Source organism: Olea europaea, chromosome 7, assembly GCF_002742605.1.
Source record: "Olea europaea var. sylvestris chromosome 7, O_europaea_v1, whole genome shotgun sequence".
In the NCBI taxonomy this organism is placed as follows: Eukaryota; Viridiplantae; Streptophyta; class Magnoliopsida; order Lamiales; family Oleaceae; genus Olea; species Olea europaea.
The window spans coordinates 763,491-784,385 of NC_036243.1; the positions used below are offsets into that span (position 1 = coordinate 763,491).

At 38.3% G+C, this 20,895-nt stretch overlaps 1 pseudogene; it reads left to right on the forward strand.

Moving 5' to 3' along the window:
- Window positions 1-18,652: 18,652 nt before the first annotated feature.
- Window positions 18,653-20,839, forward strand: LOC111397631 (annotated as a pseudogene).
- The last annotated feature ends 56 nt before the right edge of the window (window positions 20,840-20,895 follow it).

Sequence of the window (20,895 nt, forward strand, 5' to 3'; positions counted from 1 at the left end):
AAACTAAGGGAAAAGGTTACTAAGGCCTTGTTTGTTCCCCTTTTTCAAAATTTATTTCCAACAATATATTTTATGAGATTCATGATTTTTGTCAAATTTTTTGACTCCACATTTCATTAATTTTTATCAAAATTTATATAAAAATTTGATTTTTAATTGAAACCAAACATGGGCTAATTGCCAACATGATGCAACTCATTTGTAGTTTTGCTATGTGTAAATCAAGTTTGACGTTGTTATGAGGTGGTTTCTTTTTATACATTGATTTTAATAGATTTTAAACAATCAATGACACAAATTTTGACACATCTTGAAATGTCAAATTTAATGTACACACAAGGCCATACCTGAAGCGAACTTCAAATTTTGGACTCCTAAGTTATAGTGAGAAATGAACTTTTTTTTAATAAGATTTTTACGGAGCAAAATTTGTTAACTTACAATCAACAATAAAATAAAAAATAAAATAAAATATTTATATTATTAATATTAAAATGAAAATGTTCTAAACAATCACTTAAATACAATCCGTCCTGTGATTTTAGGAGCAAAAATATTAATCAATTTTGAATGATTGAGCTATTTATCCATTTCTTTTCAATGGATAACATGATCAATCCATTCAATTTTTACTTCGACTTAGTTGATCGAAGATAAATCTTGATTAATTTCAACTTAGAGAATCTTCTTTCTGTTGATGCAACTGTAATTAGTATGATTAGCAAAATCTTATAAGCAAGGCAAGTATTTGGAAAACAATAATTCATTTTCTTCAAGTTATGTAGTACATCAATTCCTGTTTTTATTTCTCTAGATAAATAGCACTTCAAGACTGGCAACTCTAAATATAACTCATCACCAATAATGTTTTAATGTCCATTATGTTTTAAATGTTGCTCAAGATTCTCACATGGTTCAAACAAACGGTCAACATTCGTACTTATAACCTCTCCAAATTAAACAAAAATCCAAATATTTCTTCGTGATGTTTAAATTGTTCAAAAAGAATTTGAAGCAAAGATCTAACTTGATCAATTATTAAGAGAATATAATCAATTTTAAAAGATTATTCAGCTGATTATGTTACATTTTTCACTGTCACTTTTATCAAACTGCTTCTTTCTTCGAATATTGCATTTTTTCGAAATACAATTTTAGTTGCCATTACAGCTTCACCATGGCACCAGCAAACCTAGATCCTTTATAATCTTCGAGAAACAAAATAAGTGCTTGTAAAAGCTTGATAGCTTAATCAATATTCATGTTTTCGGCTTGGGAAAAAATTTACTGACAGTATTGATTGCATGCAACAACTTATACCAAATTACCATGTCAAACAAAAGTTCAAAATTCTCAAATTCATATGTTGCTAAGGTCTCGGCTTTACTCTTTGTCTTAAGATCTTCAACAGTATTTGCCAAGTCAAGTAAAACTTCTCTTATATTTACAGATTACTCTTTTATAGGCTTGACACTTTCCACATGATTTTACCAATGTGTTTGTGACAATGGCTTGAGTATTAGACCTTCAACTTTATCTTTAAAAAATTTCCATCGTTTGGGGGAAGAAGAAAACAATGTGTAGATGTGTTGTATCACTTCAAAGAAGGAAATAAATTTAGAGCAACATTTTGCCATGTCACGTAAGGTTATGACAACCAAAATGGAGTATAAAAAGCTCCAAGATTTATTTCAAGTAACCTTCTTTGTACACTTCTACGCTTTTCACTCATAATAGCTTCGTTGTCTTGCCTTTGACCTTTTATATTGTTAATATCAAGCTAAAGTTTGTCTAACACATTTTTAACCTCAACGAAAAGTTGAAGTCTTGATGTATCATCCACCTTAATTTTTTTCCCCAATCTAGTACCATTGGTGAGTTTATTTAATCGTCTATACACTGCATTACTAGAGATATTTGCTACTAATGACTCGCATTTGGAGTACAATCAAGTATGACAAAAATATTTTGCATGTTTCACTTTTGTGACAATTGTACTTTTTACCTAGCTTGCCAACATTTGAATTAATTCATTTTGAATCTTAAGATCAAGATATGCATACTGAATTTCACGTGCTTGAGCAAATCAAATATGTCCTTCCATTATTGAATCAAACTTAACAGCCATTTCTATTATTTGCAGAATAGTCCATTGTTCTCAACATAAAGTTGCTCACAATCTCCTCGAAATGCTAAAATATTTATAACGAGTCTTTTCATGATAGTATTATATTCATTTAACACCTGTTTCCAGTGCTCTCATTCTTTGTTGATGGTTAATAGATGGCATGATACTAGTCGGGTAGCCCCATAGGCTCTTCAAAAACCTTCCCCAATTTACTCAACAACCTTGTAAGCTCTACTGGTGGTTCTCCTTCTACCTTTCCAAACTCGACCCCTATACTGTCTCGTTCAAGAAGCACTCCCTTCCTTGAAGGCTTTCATCATAGCATCCAAGGTGATCAAGGTTTTACTCAAGCTTGGATCCCTTTGTAAAGTCAGTATAGTACCCCCAACATGGAATTTAATCGTGTGTGCTTTCTAGTCAACATTGGTTAGGCCCAAAGTCAATTGCCAATTCATCTCCAAAATCACATCGAAGCTCTCCAAGTCCAGGGGAATAAAATCTTTGACTACATCAATGTTTTGGAGGAATAATAGCACTCCCTTGCACACTCCCACACTTGTATCAGGATCCGAGTACTCATAATCACCTCATATCCAGTTGTATCTATTCTTAGTAAGCCCAACTTCTGTACTGATTTAGCTGAAACAAAATTGTGAGTAGCTCTGCAATCAATTAGTACTACGACTTCTTGACCTGAAATCACCTCTTTCACTTTCATGGTTTGAGGCGGAGTGAGCCGTACTACCAAATCCATAGATAATTCTGCCACCTCACCCGCAATGGTCTGCTCCCCTTCAACTGATTTCTCACTCAACTCCTTAGTTCCCAACCCCTCCTTTAGCTCTTCATCATGAACCAACATCACCTGCAATTACTATCCTTGCTCATTTTTTACGCATTTAGTATGTCAAGTGCACTGTAGGTCTATAACTTTCTCGACTTCTTGAGCTATTTCTTTTGTTATACATGTCTCACTTGCTTTCTGTTTGTGTAGAACTTAGGGACAAGGGAATGCTGGCACTAGGTGAAGGATGTCCATCACTAAAGGATTTGGTGATATCTAACCGTCATCAAATAGAAAAAATCTTCCATGGGACGGTCGAACAACGTGGATGTGCAACCGCCCTATCATGGTACGCCACCTCGTCGGGTGGCCCACCACACACCCCAAAGTATGTGGGCCACCCGTCGAGGTGGTACCTCGACATTGGACGATCGCACCGTCCATGTGGTGTGACCGTCCCTTGGAAAATTTTCTCCATCAAATAACAAATTTAGGTCTGGGCTACATAGCTAGGAACTGTACGATTCTAGAAACTTGCAATATACCTTCTTGTCTTAGCATTACAGAAGCCAACCTTGATAACAAGCTGTCCAAAATTGAAGAAGGTATTAGTTCAGGAGCGAAAAATTAGCCTTGGTTCCGTCATCTTTTTAAATATGTTTGACTTATGAATAGTATATCATTTTGAATCTAAAATCCTAAATGTTGGAAATATACTTTTAATGCATGGTGAATCCATTCTTACAATCAATATCACGTTTAATCTGAAGTTTTCGCAATGATATTTGTGCTAAGGTTTCCAAAATGTACTAGTCTCAAGTGTTGAGATTGGTTCTCCATGTACGTGACACAACTTCCATTTTATCCAGTTGAAGATCAGATGTTCCCAAGGGAACTAGTCCTAAAAGAACCAGTGAGTTTCTAAGCATGGTGCATATTTTGGCCTATGTTTGTCATCAACAATTTTAAATTCCATGCTAGAAAGTTGAAAATTTAGTGTAATGATATTTTCAAATTTATTCTTTCAAAGGACAACCAGACCCAGTCTAGTAATATCCCGCTTCACCTTGGTTAGCCAATGAGTATCCAAATTTATGGTTCCGTTGAGTCATTATTTAGTTGTTGCCACTTCAAACTTGATTAATAAGGTTACATTTGGAAGGATTTCTACTTTGCTTTCTGTAAGAAAATTTCTTGAGGAAATTATTTTAGGTCACTTTCTCTAAAAGTTTTTTAGCCAAAAAAACATTTGTTGAAAATTATTCAAATAAGTTTAAAAATAAATTTTTATTGATACAATTTAATTAATTATTACACAAGCATATAAGCTTGTGTAGGCAAAGTCACTGATCATTCCTGTCGCCATTATTGATACAGTCACAACAGATTTTAACAAACCATTGTCGAGATTCTAAATCACATTCTTTTTCGATGTTGAAAGAAATTTTGAAAGCTTTGTATGTAATTTTATTATCGTTCGTGTGGATCATGCGTTGAACACATAAATCATACCAAGCTTATACTTGGGTAGGTTTTTGAAGAGAATTAAATATGACAGATGTCTCAAACGTAATTGGAGTACAAGAGAAATTTCAATAAAAATAATTCTCAATTCAATCCACAACTTCGGTCCAAAACATGATCCTAACAAATGAGAAGTGGAGATCCAAATGTCCATATTTTACTAATCACTAAAACAGGTTCAAAAGTATAGAATCTAGACACAATCTTTCTGGCCGTTGCACGTGTTCTACCACTATGTTTTAGATTCATGTCGTACTATGTCGCTAATTGTATAGTTTTTTAGCTTACTATTGTTTCGCGCGGGTAGTCGCTAACAATTAAAAGGGGATCAAACGATTGTGTAAGAAACAAACCTCTTGAGACAAAGTCCCAAAAATGGGTGTTTTATTGATGATAACATTACAATTGGAACTAAACAGAATGCCTCTAAGGGGCGCAAGCACACAAGTACTGAAAAGAAATGTTTAAATCTAAACTAAGAAATTGAAATCACATATTCTCTGTTCGAGAGTGTTTGATCCGAGTTTTTTTTTCTCCATGTCTTCTCTTCCTTTTATATTCCCTCGATGATTCATTTGTGACAAACCGCTTGGAAACCGCTTGATTGCTTCATAACCACTCACTTTGCTTTATGGTGGCTAACTTGTCGTGGAACTGCCGTCTCTAACTGCTGCCACGACTCTTTGTCGTTCAACCTCTTCAACTGAACTCCTTGAATCGTGGAACATGATAAGGTTACTCAATAACTACTTCAATAACTGCACTTCTTGATAACCATAATATCTTATGTTTGCTAATATCCTGGGCGATTCGAAGGTTTGGGCGAGAACAAGATCATAGCTCTGGCGACTGTAAGGCACTTCATTCGCTCAAATCTTGGGCGTTTTGCAAGCTTGGGCGATGATGTTACCGTATTCGTGGGCTTCCACTGCATTCATTAATAACCCAATCTGGGCCTTTATCCTGAATTCCACAATTGAGCTTCATTCCTTGAACTATTCGATTTGGGCTGCACTTTTAGTGTATCAACAATTACCCCCCAATATGGCAGAATTAATACCAATTATTAATTTTTGCCATATGTACTTTGTGTTTCCCAGCAACATTTGAAATTTTCAAGAATTTCAATCATTGTTTTCTTCTATAGCCTGAAAAAGTGCGACGCTACAAACCCTTATAAACTCCAAAGACACGCCATTTCGTTGTACCACTAAATCACACCTCATTATTTCACGCTTTTTTCTCGTCATACCATTGTTCATCTTCTTACTTCTCTGCTACGTTTCTCAAGCAAACTTTAACAAAACTGTATTTCGTTCCCAATGGCTGCTCCACAAACCCAATCTGATGACTCTTTTAGCTTCGAAGATTTCCAGAAAATCCTCACTTGGCCATATGTAAATCCGAACTTCCTTGCACCAGCCAATGCCGAACTTAATGAGTTTTATCTGGGTCCTTCATTCAACAGCACCGAAGCCGTCGAACAAGTGGCGGTGGGCCAGCTGTTCCCTTGTACTTAAGGCCCTCCATTCCTGAACTCTTTACTGCTGAGACCGATTTGCGAAAAAAGTATTCGCACTTGGCCTAAATCTGATGTTGTTTTTCGTAGATGGCATGCTCGCCTTGTGGGCCATGGTCCTACCAAGGCACTTTTTGATCGTGCTAGGATTTCTGATTTATTAGAAATCTCTATTCAACCCCCAATTTTTGACCCAGCACTTTTTCCTATTGCTTTAAATTTTTGATCTTTTGAATATAATACTTTTATTTTCCCGTCCCATGTCTATTACTTTAAGGGATGTTGGGGCCCTGATAAATCTTCCACCTTTGGGCGACACCATTTTCCCTGGTATTTTAATTTTCGGTGTTGCCCCAAAATTTGACAAAAAACTCACCGAGACCTATTCAAGCCTGCAAAGCTGTTATAATCACTCAAACGCTGAGCCTTCCCACGCTGAGCGTGTGGCCTTTCTTCAAATTTGGCTTTGTAAATATATTCTGTGTGTGCCCAGTATAAAGCCTTCTATGAGCTATTTACCCATAGCACACGAATTGGCGCGTTGTAGGCCTTTGAATTTGTGTTCTTTCTTTTTGGCTGTCCTCTATAGAGGCATGGTTTCTCTTTAATTTTAATTGAAGAATGATGCATCTCCCACTGGCAGTGGGCCTCTTTGGTTCACTCAACTGTGGTTGAGAGCCTATTTTCCATCACTTGGTGCTCTATCCATGTCTCTTCGTTCTGCTAGCTGTTATGGACTAGCCATTGACCCATTGAGCCTTGTAAATATGTCCAGAAGGGACATTTTTTTTATTCTTTTATACTTTAAATTCAATTCCTTCCTTCTTTTCCTTTCCTGCTCATTTAACTCCAGATTATGTGCAACCTCTATCTACCCTAGATAGTGTAAGCGCCTCTCTGCTTGTTTGGGTTCAGTTTTTGACTGGGAGGGAGTTGTTCCATGATATTTTAACTGGAACCAATGCCAAAGCTAGGGTTGAAACATATGCTCCCCAATTTTTTGCTCGCCAATTTGGTTTTGGCCAAACTTGGCATGTTCCCCCTTGTTATTCAAAAAATTTGATTGACCGCTTTCACACCATTAATAAGGCAGAGGCACAGACTATAGATGCTTGCAATATTCTTTTGACGAGTAACTTTTCATTAGTCCCCTTCAATCCTAGTTGTGTCGTTCACCCCCTTTCGGAACAACTATGGCCATCAGTGAAGCGCAGATTGTTTGCAAATGATGCCAATCGTGCTTTCCATTCACTGGATCAGCCAAACATTCTTTCCACTTCTCCTATTTTGGTCACCCCTGTGTCCATTAGGAATCCTTCCTCCCCTGCTCGTGCTAAACAATATGTTCGTCCCTCTACTTCTCTACCTGCCAAACATACTGCAACTAAGAGTGCCCCAAGCAGCAAACGGCCAGCTTTAGCATCTCCCATTTTGGAGGATGATGATGATGACACTCCTCTCATCTTTAGGAGAAAGGTAATTGAATTCTGTTTACTCACAAGCATACCTTTCTATGTGCTAATGGTTTTCTTGAATTTCTCAGAAAAATTCAGCCTCTCCTTTGAAGGCTTTGGTGTTGGCAGCTCATGCTCCATCATCCTCTGCTGTTGCTGCTTTGTCCAAACCAGCTGATGAAGGGACTACGCTTAAAGAGAAACCTTCAGTCTCGGAACCTTCATCACAACCAATGGACGAGCCACCTTCTTCCCAGGGCGCCAACCCCCCCAAACGTCGAACCAGAAGGTAATACATTTTTTGATGTTTTACCTTTGCTTGTGTTATTGGTTTCTGATTTGTTGCTTCTTTAATCATGCAGAGGCTCCTATGGGTCTGTCCGTTGTGGCAGTCTTTTCGTCCAGACAAGGGGAAGTCTCCACAGGTGGTGGGACCACATGTGGTGGAACCAACTGGTGAATGCCACCTCCCAAAATTGCTGATAAGGTAACCTTTTACTTCACTTTTATTTTCACTTTGTTCATTGTAGTGAAAACCTTCAATGTTGGCATTTTTCTTTACAGGATGCTGATGAAATTGTGCGTTCCATCCAGGACTTGTTCAATTCCTGGAGGCAAGTCAGGACGTCTCACCCTACTTCAACCGGTCATCTTTCTGCTTCTTCAGAGGAAGATATGAAGTTTCTCAAGCAGTCGACATTTGAGTATGTATCTTTTATGGACATGGACATCGATCAGGCTAGTGCTACCAAATCTAAGGATAAGCTCGAGCATTTGAGTGCGAAGTTGGCGCAAGCACTGACACTTCCGTCGCTCAATATTTTTGCTGATTTTAAAGCGACGTTGAAAGTTGTCCACTCTGACATCCTCTCTTTGCTGGCCAAAAATATTGAACTGAAGGCCAAGAGTACTCAATATCTTCGCGCTGCATCTGAAAAAAAGTCTTTGCTTCTGGAGATCAACAAAGTTGAGGATGAATTTAAAGAAATCTCTTCCAAAGTTATGATTGAAGACTCTTTGATGACCTATTTGACTTCACAGATGAAGAAGCTTCAAGCAAGGATGGATGACTGGAAGGCGAGAATGGCTACTAAAAAGCATAATGCTTCCTAAGGAATTGAGCAAACCAAGTCTTTGGTCGAGCAGTACAAGAAACTGGAGGTTGATGATGATTTTGTAGCTGAATTGAATGTCACTTCTTCTCAGCAGAGCGAGAATTGGGGGAGACTTAGGGAAAGAATTCGTTCGGTCTTGGGCGAATTGTAATTANCTTGCCCGTTATTACAGCGATGCATTTAGGTAGGTGATGTGAGAGTGCTTCTCTTCCATTCTGCTTGCTGAGAGTGCTTCTCGACCTCTCTGCTTGCCTTTGCAGCAGTGTGATCATGATGGCAATCAAGGTCAGTTCACCCTCTTACTTGGCGATCAACCAAGAGATTAGTTTGCTCTCAATTGTGGCTTATAGAGCATTTAGTATTTTGTATCTCGCAATTTGTAATAAATGTTTGATAATAAAGGAATTTATTTGAACGTATTTCGTTCTGGCCCTTTTTATATACGTCGTTCAACTCGATTTGATTACGCTTTTATTTGTTCACTTTCCCATAAGGAAGGAACATATTTTTTTAAATATTTGCCATTAATGAACCTCATGTGCTTGGTGTCATCTAAATCTTCCAAATGATAGGCTCCATTAGGCAACACATTATTTACTTTATATATCCCTTCTCAATTGGGCGACCATTTGCCATATTTTAGATCTTTGCTATCCAAAGGGAGTATTGTTTTCCAAAACAATTCGCCCAGGCTAAATGACTTGACTATAACTTTTTTATTATAAAACTTAGTCATCCTTTGTTTTTGAACTTGCAATCTATCTAGGACGTCCAACTCCAATAAGTTCTGAACTAGTGATTCGGTATATTCATCATCACTTAACTTATGTTGCAAATACACTCTGATCGATTGCACGTTAATTTTCATAGGCAAAACGGCCTCTGGTCCATAAGTAAGTTGGAAAGGAGTAATTTTGGTACTTGACCGAGGCGACGTCCTATAAGCCCATAAGGCATTGTTTAGACATTCGTGCCAATTTCTGGCATTTTCATGTATAATTATCCTTATGATATTTTTTAGAATCTTATTAGAAAATTCTGCTTGTCCGTTGGATTAAGCGTAATATGGTGTGGAGTTTACTAATTTAACTTCAAACTCGCTCTAGAATTTATTCACTTGATCTCCATTTAAAAAAGTCTCGTGATCTACCATCAAAGTTTGTGGAATTCCAAATCTATAAATAATATGATCACGGATAAATTCTATGACACTCCTTTGGATGATCTCCTTTAAAGGTATCGCTTTTACCCACTTAGTGAAAAAATCAGTTGTAACTATAACAAAGGTATATTGCTTGGACAATGGGAGATAAATCTTCCTTATTAGGTCTATCGCCCAACCTTTTAACGGCCAAGGTTTGATAATAGGTGTCATCTCTCTTGCTGGCGCCCTTTGTATTGGACCATGCTTTTGACATGCTAGACAACTCTTTGCATATTGAACACATGATTCTCCCATCTTGGGCCAAAAATACCTATTCCTAATAATTAACCATCTCATCCTTTGGCCAGCTTGATGAGCTCCACATATCCCTTCGTGCATCTCAACCATAATTGTCCTGACTTCTTGCAAACTTACACATTTTAGCAATATACCATCAGATCGTTTCTTAAACAACTCTTCATCTATCAGTGTATAGTTTAGCAAACGCAACTTCATTTTTCTACTATCTCCTTTATTAGGTTCTTTAAAAAACCTTTTAATCTCTGCCCTCCAATCTATTGCATCTCCATCTTGTATGTAATGAATTTCAATCATTCTCGCCCTTCTTTGGACTACGAGCAATATTACTCCATATTCATAAGTAGATTTCCAATTTAAAACCTTTGAATACCCTGAGGCCATCTGGACCAACTCATTTGTTAAGTCATTATATATCCTATTAACACATTGAAGCTCTACTTGATCGAATTCTTCCAACAACTCTTGGGCGATTTCATATTGACTTATAATGGAATCACTTTGGCACTTAAAATCATCAATCAATTGGTGAATTACCAATTCAGAATCGCCTCTAATGATCACATTCTTCACTTCCATATCTATTATCAATTCTAGACCCACGATTAAGGCTTCATATTCGGCTTGATTGTTGGTACACATCCTATCCAAAGTGAATGCGAACTTGTAACAAATCCCTAAAGGACTTATTAATGTTACTCCTACTCTTGCACCTTTAGAAGTTTTTGACCCATCGAAATACAAAACCCAAGGTTTTAATTCGAACGAATTGATTTCTAATTCAATTTCTTCAGGCATGTCAAGGCATGGATGATCGGCCACAAAGTTAGCCAAAGCCTAATTTTTGATTGCCTTTTGGGGTATGTATTGTATTTCAAATTCTGATAATATTAACGTCCAAAGGCCTACTCTTTGGTGTAAAATTGGGTGAGAGAACATATACTTAACCAAATTTACTCTAGAAATTAAATAAACGATTACGGGGCGTAAATAAGCCCTTAATTTCATACATGTGAAATACAATGCAAGACATAATTTTTCAATGGTAGAATAATTACATTCACATTTTGTTAACTGTCTACTCAAGTAGTAAATCGCCCTTTCTTCACCAAATTAGTCTTCTTGCGCGACCATTCCAACTATTGATTCTTGTTCAGTCGATATATATACTTTCATTGGCCGTCGTTGGATTGGTGACACCAACACTGGTGGATTTGATAAATATGTCTTTACGCTTTCAAAAGCCTTTTATGCACTTCTTTCCAGACGAATTTGTCCTGATTTTTCAACTTTAAAAGTGGCGAAAAAGCTTTAGTTCGCCCTCCACAATTAGAAATAAAGCGTCTTAAAAAATTTATTTGACCTAGAAACCTTTGCAATTCTTTTTTATTGCTAGGTGATTTGGCTTCTAAAATAGCCTTTGCTTTACTTTTATCAAGTTCGATCCTTCTTTTGTGTACTAAGAAACCAAGGAAGTTTCCAGCGTTAACGCCAAATGCACATTTCAAGGGATTCAATTTTAGTTTATATTGCCTCATTCGCTCAAATGAACATCTCAATTGTTCAAAATGGTCATCTTCTTTAATGGATTTGACCACTATATCATCTACATACACCTCAAAAAACTTGCCTATCATATCATGAAAAATCAAGTTCATTGCCCTTTGATAAGTTGCTCCTGCATTTTTTAGGCCGAAGGGTATAACTACACATTCAAAACATCCTAGAGATCCAGGGCACGTAAAGGCAGTTTTGTGTATATCTTCCTCAATTATATAAATTTGATTATATCCTGAATACCCATTCATGAAGGAATATATTATGTGTCCGGCAGTCGAGTCTACTAAAGAATCTACCGTAGGCATTGAATATTCATCTTTGAGTGTGGCTATGTTTAAATTTCTAAAGTCTATGCACACCCTTAATTTACCATTCTTTTTTAGCACTGGCACGATATTGGACAACCATTCGGCATATCTGGCTGTTATAATAAAGTCTGCTTTTAATAATCGCTCTATTTCTTTCTTAATTTCAAAGAGTACATTAGGAGCAAAACGCCTAGGAGGTTGTTTATGAGGTTTAAAGTTTGGCTTGATTGGTAATCAATGTTCCACCAAACCTCTATCTAAACCAGGCATATGTTCATATTCCCAAGCAAAACAATCCTTACATTCTTTTAATAAAGTGATTAATTTATCACTAACCTCTTGATTGAGCATCTGGCTGACAAAGGTTGGGCGATCTTCCCCTTCATTGCTAATATTCACTTTAATCAGAGGGTCTTGTGCTTGAGCATATCCAGGCTTGGTGATCCCCATTACTTTATCGTCCAATTCCGTTGTAGGCACTACTTCTTCTAAACAATCCACCTTGTTAACTTCTCGGCCAATATTTTACTCCAACTCGAACACTACCAATTTGTCTCTCAATGCTTTCAAGATTGCTTCTTCTTTTGTCTTGTCCTTACATTCTTTATTAAAAGTCATTAATTTGGCTTTGAAGGCCTGAACATCGGCCATTTGCCTCTGTTGCTTACAACTCATTTAAAACTCATTGATTACTCTTTTGCCAATTACTGGCTCTTCTAGAGCCACTATGTTTGGCTTCATTTGACTGAACATTTCAGTGAGTGCATCTACCGAAAATGGCTCTTCACTCTGTGCAACAATCTGAGTTTCTTCTCCATCTTGGACTACTTTAACAGGTCCATAATTTCCTTCGTACATGAAAAATTCCACTGAGTTTGCTTCTGTGACAAAAGGCCTATGATCGGCCTGCACCACTTCTGCTTCACCTTTATCATTCCAAAAAATCAGGCATTGATGGAGCGATGAGGGTATACAGCGACTTTCGTGTATCCAATCTCTTCCTAATAACACATTGTAACTAGTAGGAACATCTATCACAAAGAAGACTAGGGTCCTAGTAGTTGTCCCTATAGTTATGTCCAATGGCATAACCCCTTTAGTTGAAGTTGTTCCTCCATTGAAACTTGTGAGGATGACTTTCGTTGGAATCATATCACTTTCTGTCTTTGCAAATTTCCTCATCATCCTAGATGGAATGGTGTTTATAGCTGCTCCATTATCAACAAGTACTTTTGCCACAGGTATGCCGTTAACTAAAGCTTTAACGTACAATGGCCTCAAGTGTTTAGTCAACTTCATGGCTGGTCTCTTGAAAATAACCTTTTCTGCAGCATCTATTTCCACTTCCTGTTTGTCCTCTGTCGAGTTATCCTTTTGCGACAAGTCAACGTGCAGTATGTCGCACTGAGCTTCTGCTTCCTGAATTTCCTTTTTGCTGTTCTCTAACGCTTCTTCTTCGGTTACCCAATATGTGGAAGGAGGCATTATTCTTGGAGGTGATCCATACTTTTCAAAGCGAGGAACTCTCTTTTTCCTTTTGGGCATCCCGTATAGCACGTAATAATAAAAAGAACGCCCAGACGGTTCTCCCAACAAGTCCACTTCACGAACCCCCTTTCGATGTAGTTGCTTCAACAGAGTATTGTACGATACTCCTCTTTTTCTTCTTTCTGCTTCCAGGTCAATTTTTTCTTCGATGTCCGTCATACCATAATCTCCTTCATCATCGTAGGCCCCTCTAAAAGTCTTGCATTCTTCATATTCTAGCATGCATGCTTCTTCTGCGTTATCCTCTCTCTCTTCTTTTTCTTTGTCCTTATCCTTGAACTCATTGGCTAGTAAATAGTTATTAGCCACTACAGGAGGTAACGTACCAAACTAAATAGTAAGGGGCTGATCTGGATCTTCTCCATCTTTTTTGTCTCGCTCAAACTTCGATCTCCCAGAAGAAGTCTCTGACAATTCTTTCATCGATTCACCCGTACCAGTCTCTTCACTGTCTTTGAAAATATTTTGATTGGCTACCTCAAGTAGTCTAGGCGCTTTAGGATGTGGCATTCCCTATTGTTGCCTCATCATCCGTCCATAGTTCCGTTGAAAACGCCTTTGTTGAGTTCTAGTCATCTCGTTGAAGGGTATCGCCCTTCCTGCATTATACTGGAACGAATGCCATACATTTGGTTGGCGAGGCTGCGACCTGAATGTTCTCCCATTATTTACTGGCCTGAACTGCCTCTCAAAAGGCGGTCCCTTATAGAATGATGTACCTCGCCCTCTACCAGACTGAGCGCTTGGGAAAAAACTAGGGCGATGGTGATGTTGGCACATCCTTGGTTTCTCTGTGTTCTCACTCACTTCTCTTTTACATCTTGCACACAGGACGTCTTCATCCTTTTCAGACTCTTTCTCTTTGATACGTTCAAAGACACTGGGATGTGGTCCAGGGTCCTCTTCTCCGTCATCTATAACTAACTTGAATTTTGGCAACTTATTTTTGAAACCAGTTGTCACCATGTTCACCCCAAGTGGCTATGGAAAAGGGTTTTCATCCACTGGCATCTTTCTCTTATCCTCGAACGTAATTCGTCCTAATTCAATGGCATCCTGTAACACATGGTGAAAAACCAAACAGTTATTAGTCAAATGTGACCATGCATTATGCCACATACAATATTTTTTACCCTTAGCTAGTTCAGGGCTTGGTAATTTATGTTTATCGCTCAACTTTATCTGCTTATCCTTATATAGTTTATCAAATATAAGGTCAGCTTTGGTTACATCAAACGAGAACGTTCTAGCCTTTTTGTTTTCATCTTTTATAGGCTCATCGTTGCCCGACGGTCTAGGCTTAGCCATTATAGGACAAGTATACACGTCTCCTTTGATTAATTTGGTCAAACACATTTTCGTTTGATCGTAATACTCGTCATTAATGGTATGAACATTAAACTTTGGGTCTCTATAATAAGTCTCCTTGCTAGAATTTTTCATTTGCTCATCTTCTCTTATTAATCGTTCTTACCTAAGCACGTTCGTGCTCAACTGAAAATGATCAGGAAATTTCTTGTCTTGGAACTTCTTTTTCAAATCTAAGCTTAGACAACTTTGAGTGATTTTGACAAATTCCTTTTCGGCCAAAGGTACAAAACATTTACTTCTTGCTGTCTTGAAACTTTGAAAGAAACCTTCTGCCCATTCGTTTGGCATTTGACGTAGATTCACCAAATCGGCCAAAGTAACTTTGGACTCAGTCTTATAAAACTGAGCGTGGAACAATTGCTCCAATTGTTGCCATGTTTGAACAAAGTTCGCTGGCAAATTGATGAACCAGGAGAAAGCTACTCGCGTTAATGAACTAGGGAACAGTCTCATTTTATGGTAATCAGTTACGTCACCACTTTGCAGTGTGAATCACCCTATGTGTTCTAAAGTAGACACCTCTCCTAAACCGGTAAATTGTGAGAATTCTGGCACTTTATACCCTCTAGGCCATGGATATGTTTGGTCTACCCAATCAGGATATGGCTTTGTGTAAGTCGGCTTAATGACAGGACGTACCCCAAAAGCCATCTGCTCCTGTACTATTTCCATAATTTGATTCCTCAACATGACGTTGGGGTCATATGGAATTCCTACAGGTTGGTTGACCGGTTGATTTGCTTGAGGCCTGATATTTGGTCCTTGGTTGGCAACAAAGTTGCCATGTTTTTGGCCATTGTTACCATTAGCCTGAATATTTATCCCATCAATACAGATGGGGCATCCTGTCCATTATTTAGGAAATTGCCTCTTACGTTTAGGTTACCCCCCAAGTTAGATGTACCATTGCCACTATTCTGATTTGGCATTACACCATCCCCTGGTTTGAAGTAGAGAGACCAAAAGGTGGTTCTACCCCTTGATTTGGACTTAGAACTAGGGGATTATGTCCTACAATTGTCCTAGCTTGGAAGTGATTTGCAAGAGGCACAACTGGCTGACAAATTTGGCCTACTAACTTATTCATTATTTCATTCAAAGTATTCAGTTGCTTGGCCATGTTGTCATAATGTGTATTTCCATTCTGGGTAAATCTTTCCATATTATGAATATTTCATAGATTTACCTGTTCAACGACATCCTGTGTGAGTTCTCCAAGTAATGCACGCATAGATCGAGGACTCAACTCTATCATTGGTTCGTAACGATTATGACTGCTCTGATTCTGTCCATCTGTTCGTGGAGAGTTATGCTGCTCCTCATATCACTCGATCACAAACTGGACTCCTCCATGACTTGCTTCCTTATCAGATTTTTGAGGCATATTGTTTCAACTTTTTGTATTTTCAACACCAAACACCAAGGTCCTACTGGGCGTGCCAAATTGTTTCGCATGGGTAGTCGCTAACAATTAAAAGGGGATCAAACGATTGTGTAAGGAACAAACCTCTTGAGACAAAGTCCCAAAAAGGGGTGTTTTATTGGCGATGACTTTACAATTGGAACTAAACAGAATGCCTCCAAGGGGCGTAAGCACACGAGTACTGAAAAGAAATGTTTAAGTCAAACTAAGAAATTGAAATTACATATTCTCTGTTTGAGAGTGTTTGATTCGAGTTTTTTTTTCTCTATGTCTTCTCTTCCTTTTATATTCCCTCGATGATTCCTTTGTGACAAACCACTTGGAAACTGCTTGATTGCTTCATAACCACCCACTTTCTTTATGGTGGCTAACTTGTCGTGGCACTGCCGTCTCTAACTACTGCCACTACTCTTTGTCGTTCAACCGTCTTCAACTGAACTCCTTGAATCGTGGAACGAGATAAGGTTACTCAATAACTGCTTCAATAACCGCACTTCTGGATAACCATAATATCTTATGTTTGGTAATATCCTGGGCGATTCGAAGGTTTGGGCGAGAATAGAATCATAGCTGTGGGCGACTGTAAGACACTTCATTCGCTTAGATCTTGGGCACCTTGCAAGCTTGGGCGATGATGTTATCGTGTTCGTGGGCTTCCACCGCATTCATTAATAACCCTATCTAGGCCTTTATCCTGAATTCCCCAATTGGGCTTCATTCCTTGGGCTATTCGATTTAGGCTGCACTTTTAGTGTGTCAACAACTATATTGTAGTCTTTTAACCTTGTCTCTTGAAATTTCAAAAGTACGAAATCTAGTCATACATGATTAATTAAGTAGAAAAAACATGAAAGTTTCGTAATGCCTCATATAACCACGTGGTCCACGTCAATATCCACGGCGGATCGGGTGGGGTCATGGTGGATCACGTGAGCAACTTAGAGACCTCTTTTTTTTTTCTTTTTCTTTTTTCATAGCAATATGAAAAAGTTATGAGAAGCTTCTCTTTCTGGACTAATATACATAATGCAGCCCATAAAACTTCCAGTGTGCAGCCCATCTCGTCTTCTCTTTCAAATTTCCAATCTCCCTTACTGACCAACATGCTGCCGTCCGTCCGAGTCGCCTACCCCTGCCCATCCGCCCCCCTTCCCGTCCGGCGTCCGAAGGTATGTAATATGATTTCTATGTATATCACATATGTTTTCTTCCAGTTGTAATCAATTGTGTAATAATGTTTTCTTCCCGTTGTATCTGATTTCTATGTACATGTATATTCCTTCTTAATTCTGATTTAGGGATTGTTTTCTGATATTTAGGGTAGTCTGAGGCCCGGTCTTGAGGCTAGGCAAATGAGTCCTACTCCTTAGGCCCAAAATTCATGGGGCCTCATTTTCGGTCCAGAATAATTTTTTCTTTTTCCTTTTTAGTAGAACCAGACCCAGTGATGTAGAAGAGCAACCCACAACTTCAAGTCCAATTCAACGCCCTTCCATTTACCCAACTTATGTATCCATGACCCATTATCCATTTGCCCAAAAAATTCCCAAATCCCAAATCAAAATCCCTAATTCCAAATCGCAGCGTCGCCTCCGTCTCTCTTCTCAACTTCTCCTTCCGGTTTCCAGATTTCCTCTTCACCAGAGTCACGGACACCGTTACACCGGTTCTGCATATCGCAATTCACCCCTGTTGGCAACTTGGTAGTTGGCACTTGGTTGTTAATTTAGGGAAGAGGGAGGGCCCTTAGCCATAAAGATAAAGACAAGGGAAATGGCTACCGAAAGAAAGGAAAGGCTTCTTCTCGAGCTGCCTGACTGCCCAGACGTACCTCTAGTCGGAATTAGTAAATAAAGCATAGGCACGAGCTAGACACCAATTGAGAATGGAGACGGAGAACCTTGGATGGACTTCTGAATTCTACCTTCAGTAGTTCATCTACACCTTCAAAGAGCGTCCTAAGAGTGTATTCTATTCGTGCCACAGTTGATTCTTGAACAAGGCATTGACGTCAACCTACTGCCAATAAAGTTCAGTGGCCAAAACTCGACATTTTAAATTTCAGTGAACAATCAAAGACATGGACTTAAATCCAGTGAGTAATCGAAGATATTGACCTAAGTTCAGTAACCAAAACTCGATATTTTAAACTTCAGTAACCAATCAAAGACATGGACCTAAGTTCAGTGACCATTTGAACAATTAACTCGATCTTAACCCTTTTCAGAATCTCATTGAAAAACCAAGTACATTTTTTTGATGGAGGATTTTAGTAGATTGAAGGATCCCTCAATTTCTTTATCTCCCACCACATCCAAGACTGATGCATTAAAGGGTTCTCACATTTTTGAAATCTCAGGATATTCATTGATAGAAGGTATTGGAATTGAGAAATTCATTGCTTCAGAGAGTTTCATGGGTGGTTAACTTTGTTGGGCAATTTATTTTTATCCCCGATGACAAGAAAAAGATGGTTGGGAAGATTTGTATCTCGTGTTATATCGGTCGGGTTAGCTTGGGCAAAGGGGTGAGGGCGTTATTCAAGGTGGAGTTACTCGACTAGAGTGGAAAGGAGAAGCATTTAGTGCAAAACCAATTCAAGCCATACACAATTAGGCACGGTAAAACGTGGTAAGGGGAGTTTCTATGTAACCTTTTCTCGATAAATTTGGGTTCTGCTATCATTAGTTGTGACTATCACCAGTTCAGATTGCAGTGAACTCTCTAATTCATTGTTCTCTAATGAATTTGTAATTCATTTTAATGCGTTTGACTATGAAATCGGAGCACTGCCATCTAGACTGGTATTGATCATACTTAATAATGATTCTTTGCACCAGGACTATGTTGGTGGTCCCAATACTTCAGTGCACACAATTCTGTCTAACTATTTATTTTGATGAGCATATTTGCGGGGGCTACAAGCTCCATATCAACAAAGAGATACTAGAAAAATCAGATTATCTTAAAGATGATGTCTCCTTGTCCAATGTACTGTGGGTTTTATTACAATATCTGCAGAAAGGAATATACGACATTCCCAATTGTCAACCGCATCTAAGGTTGGACAAAATTTTGGGCAACTCTTAGAAAGTTTGGAGAAAAGTGATGTACAATTTGAAGTCGAGGGGGAAATATTTGCTGCTCGCAAATTGGTCATTGCGGCACGCTCCCTGTTTTAAGGCACAACTCTTTGGTACATTTAAGGAACATAACACAAAGTGCATTAGAGTTGAAGCCATCAAGGCTTCAGTTTTCAAGGTACAAACTTCTACACTCTCCTTTTGTTTTAGTCCTCCAAACGTAATGCACTCGTTCTTGCACCCTATTTTATCGCGGACAAAATTATATGGTTTTGGGTTCTCTTTTGCTAATTAAAATTCTTGAGTCGTTTGGTTGGTTGTTTTTAGGCATTACTTCATATTCTCTACTGGGAAGTCTATCCTTATGTGGAAGCGTTTCCTGGTCTCAATACAAAATGGGTGAAAACTGTGATGGCATAGCATTTGCTATCTGCTGCAGACTGATATGCACTTGAAAGACTTAGGTTACTTTGTTAGGCGAGAATTAACAAACATATTGTCATCAACACTGTAACCTCAAGTCTCGCTTTGGCACAGCAACACAATTATTCCCAATTGAAGTCAATATGTATAGAGATCATTGTACGGCCTAAAAATTTAAAAGGTAAAGGTTCATGTTTACTCTGTATTACCTCTTTTTATTTTTTAGTACTATCCAGTCCTCCTTACAATCAATGCCACCATGACACGGATCACCCATGTGGTGGCCAGGGGTTCTAGAGCCTCAGCCAGGCCCACGGGCCAAACTTGACATTTGCCAACACACAACACTTTGGCTAGTATACTACAACAATACTTGCAAACGATACTACTATCAATGCATTTTCGGTAAAACAGGCCACACACGGCTCATGGCAATCCTGTTGGGCCACATGGTTCAGGGGAATTTGCTAGGTCTGTGATCCCCCCTCCCCATCCCCACCTAAAAATATCCCCATGTTAGTAGCTTGATCATTTGGGCATAACAATCTGCAAATATGAATGCTTAGTCTCAGTGGCAACTTGAGACATGAAGTATAAGATTTTGGTCCATAGTTCTTGGTGTTTAATGCATAATTATTTCATATTTCTACATAAGAAAGATGGATCTATGTGTCCCGTTGGGTTAAAGATTCTCTCCCGCACATGTACTGATATTTCAAAAATCTTGTTAGTCCTCGTGAAAAAACATGAACTCATTTTTGCCACTCAGTTGGGATAATTGCTACCTATACGGAAAACTTAAAACAACTAGATCATTAGCAATTATGAATAAAATTTTTCATTTCCTTTGATTAAAAAACTCTCACGAATCTTGTTTGGATTTCAGCTGTGTTGCAAACGGAAGGATTCGAGCACCTGACGAAGAGCTGTCCCTCAATCGTCACTGATTTGCTAGAGTGTATAGTTAAAGGGGTCAAATGTTCAGACATTTCTACTAACATGGTAATGAAACCCCCGTGGATTGTAGTGATTCAAATAGGAGGGTATGGCAAAGAACATAGCAATTTCTTGACTGTGAATTGGATCAAATTCTCAGAGAAAATGACTGAATTGGAGTCAGGATTTAGATTATTTTAAATTTAATTTGTTCTTTCAGCACTATTATCCTTTTGTATGATAATTTTTTGTCTTTT